We start from the raw sequence: 3,056 nt of genomic DNA on the forward strand, positions 1-3,056 counted from the left end.
TTGTCTCATTGTGTATTCTCACCTCCTTTGTCAAAAATAAGGTGCCCATAGGTGCATGGGTTTATTTCTGGGCTTTTAGTCTTGTTCCATTGGTCTATGTTTCTGTTTTTGTGCCTTCTGTTTTTTCTGTTTTGATGACCATAGCTTTGTAGTATAATCTGAAGTCAGGAAGGTCGATTCCTCCAGCTCCATTCTTCCTTTCTCAAGACTGCTTTGGCTATTTGGGGACTTTTGTATTTCCATATGAATCCTGAAATTTTTTGTTCTAGTTATGTGGAAAATGCCATTGGTAATTTGTTAGGGGTCACACTGAATCTGTAGTTGCAATTGGTAGTATAGTCATTTTCAAAATATTGATTCTTCCTATGCAGGAACATGGAATATCTCTTCATCTGCTTATGTCGTCTTTGATTTCTTTCATCAGTGTCTTATAATTTTCTGTGTACAGTTCTTTTGTTGCCTTCAGTTCAGTTCAGTCGCTCAGTCGTGTCTGACTCTTTGTGACACCATGATTCACAGCACACCAGGCCTCCCGGTCCATCACCAACTCCCGGAGTTCACTCAGACTCACGTCCATCGAGTCAGTGATGCCATCCAGCCATCTCATCCTCTGTTGTCCCCTTCTCCTCCTGTCCCCAATCCCTCCCAGCATCAGAGTCTTTTCCAATGAGTCAACTCTTCGCATAAGGTGGCCAAAGTTTCAGCTTTAGCATCAGTCCTTTCTATGAACACCCAGGCCTTAGGTAAGTTTATTCCTAAATATTTATTTATTTTTGTTGCAATGGTGAATGGGATTGATTCCTTAATTTCTCTTTCTGATTTTTTGTTGTTAGTGTATAGAAATGAATGTGATTTCTGCGTATTGATTTTGTATCCTGCAACTTAGAAGGCAATGGCACCCCACTCCAGTACTCTTGCCTGGAAAATCCCATGGACAGAGGAGCCTGGTGGGCTGCAGTCCATGGGGTTGCTGAGGGTTGGACACGACTGAATGACTTCACTTTCATGCACTTTCATGCACTGGAGAAGGAAATGGCAACCCACTCCACCATTCTTGCCTGGAGAATCCCAGGGACAGGGGAGCCTGGTGGGCTGCTGTCTATGGGGTTGCGCAGAGTTGGGCACGACTGAAGCGCCTTAGCAGCAGCAGCAACTTTGCTAAATTCAGTGATTAGTTCTAGTAATTTTCTGATACTATCTTTAGGGTTTTCTACGTACAGTATCATGTCATCTGCAAACAGTGAGAGTTTAACTTCTTCTTTTCCTATCCGGATTCCTTTTATTTCTTTTTTTTCTATGATTGCTGTAGCTAGGACTTTCAGAACTATGTTGAATAATAGTGGTGAGAGTGGACACCCTTGTCTTGTTTCTGATCTTAGGGGGAATGCTTTCAGTTTTTCACCATTGAGAATAATGTTTGCTGTAGGCTTAATGTATATGGCCTTTACTATGTTGAGGTAGATTCCTTCTGTGCCCATTTTTTGAAGAGTTTTAATCATAAATGGGTGCTGAATTTTGTCAAAGGATTTTTTTACATCTGTTGAGATGATCATATGGTTTTTATGTTTCTATTTGTTAATATGGTGCATCACATTGATTTGTGTATATTGATGAATCTTTGCATTTCTGGAATAAACCCAACTTGATCGTGGTGTATGAGCTTTTTGATGTGTTACTGAATTCTTTTGGCTAAAATTTTGTTCAGGATTTTTGCATCTATGCTCATCAGTGATATTGGCCTGTGCTTTTCTTTTTTTGTGTTGTCTTTGTCTGGTTTTTGTATCAGGGTGATGGTGGCCTTGTAGAATGAGTTTGGAAGTGTTCCTTCCTCTGCAGTTTTTTGAAAGAGTTTTAGAAGGATAGGCATTAGCTCTTTTCTAAATGTTTGATAGAATTTTCCTGTGATGCCATCTGGTTCTGGGCTTTTGTTTTTTGGGAGATTTTTGATCACAGCTTCAATTTCAGTTCTTGTAATTGAATTATTCATAGTTTCTATTTCTTTCTGGGTCAGTTTTGGAAGATAGAACTTTTCTAAGAATCTGTCCATTTCTTCCAGGTTATTCCTTTTATTGACATAATATAATGTTGTTGTTCATAATAGTATCTTATAATCCTTTGCATTTCTGCGTTGTCTGTTGTAATCTCTCCTTTTTCATTTCTAATTACATTGAGTTTGTTCTTCTCTCTTTTTTTCTTCATGAGTGTGGCTAAAGGCTTGTCAATTTTGTTTATCTTCTCAAAGAACCAGATTTTAGTTTTATTAATATTTACTATTGTTTTTCATTTCTTTTTCATTTATTTCTGTTCATATCTTTATGATTTATTTCCTTTTACTAATTTTGGGTTTTTTTTCTTTTTCTTTTTCCAGTTGTTTTAGGTATAAAGTTAGGTTGTCTATTCAACGTTTTCCTTGTTTCTTTAGGTAGGATTGTATTGCTATAAACTTCCCTTTTAGCACTGCTATTGCTGCATACCATAGGTTTTGAGTTGTCCTGTTTTCATTGTCATTGGTTTCTAGAAACTTTTGATTTCCCTTTTGATTTCTTCAGCAACCTGTTGGTTATTTAGAAGCATGTTATTTAATCTCCATGTGTTTGTGTTTCTTATAGTGTTTTCTTGTAATTGTGTTGAGGTCCTTTAATGGACCGGAACCTGGTGGTCTGGAGTCGATGATAGGAAAGTAAAAGAGAGAGAGAAAGAGGCTGATATTCCTTGGTTTACACAGAAAACCAGTTAAGTCCTTGATACAGGGCTTGCGTTGCTCATGAAGGCACCTGGCGCCCTCTGGAGGGGGTGAAAGCACAGTGCGCCTTCTTGAGAGGGTCAGAAGCCTGGGCAGGAGAGTGAGCATGACAGACCACTGTATGGGAAAACTAACGAAGTAAATGCATGCATTCCTAAGCCTCTGGGAGTAGTTTGCTACTCCACTTAATTCCTGAATATTAAGGAATTAATAAGGGACAGAGGATTCATGACAGATCCACAACAGCACACAGGAAGCTTCCTGCTACATGCTTCCTGACATAATTGATACCTAGTCTCATAGTGTGGTCAGA

The sequence above is a fragment of the Bison bison genome, unplaced genomic scaffold (genome assembly GCF_000754665.1).
Source record: "Bison bison bison isolate TAMUID 2011002044 unplaced genomic scaffold, Bison_UMD1.0 scf7180017864519, whole genome shotgun sequence".
Taxonomy (NCBI): Eukaryota; Metazoa; Chordata; class Mammalia; order Artiodactyla; family Bovidae; genus Bison; species Bison bison.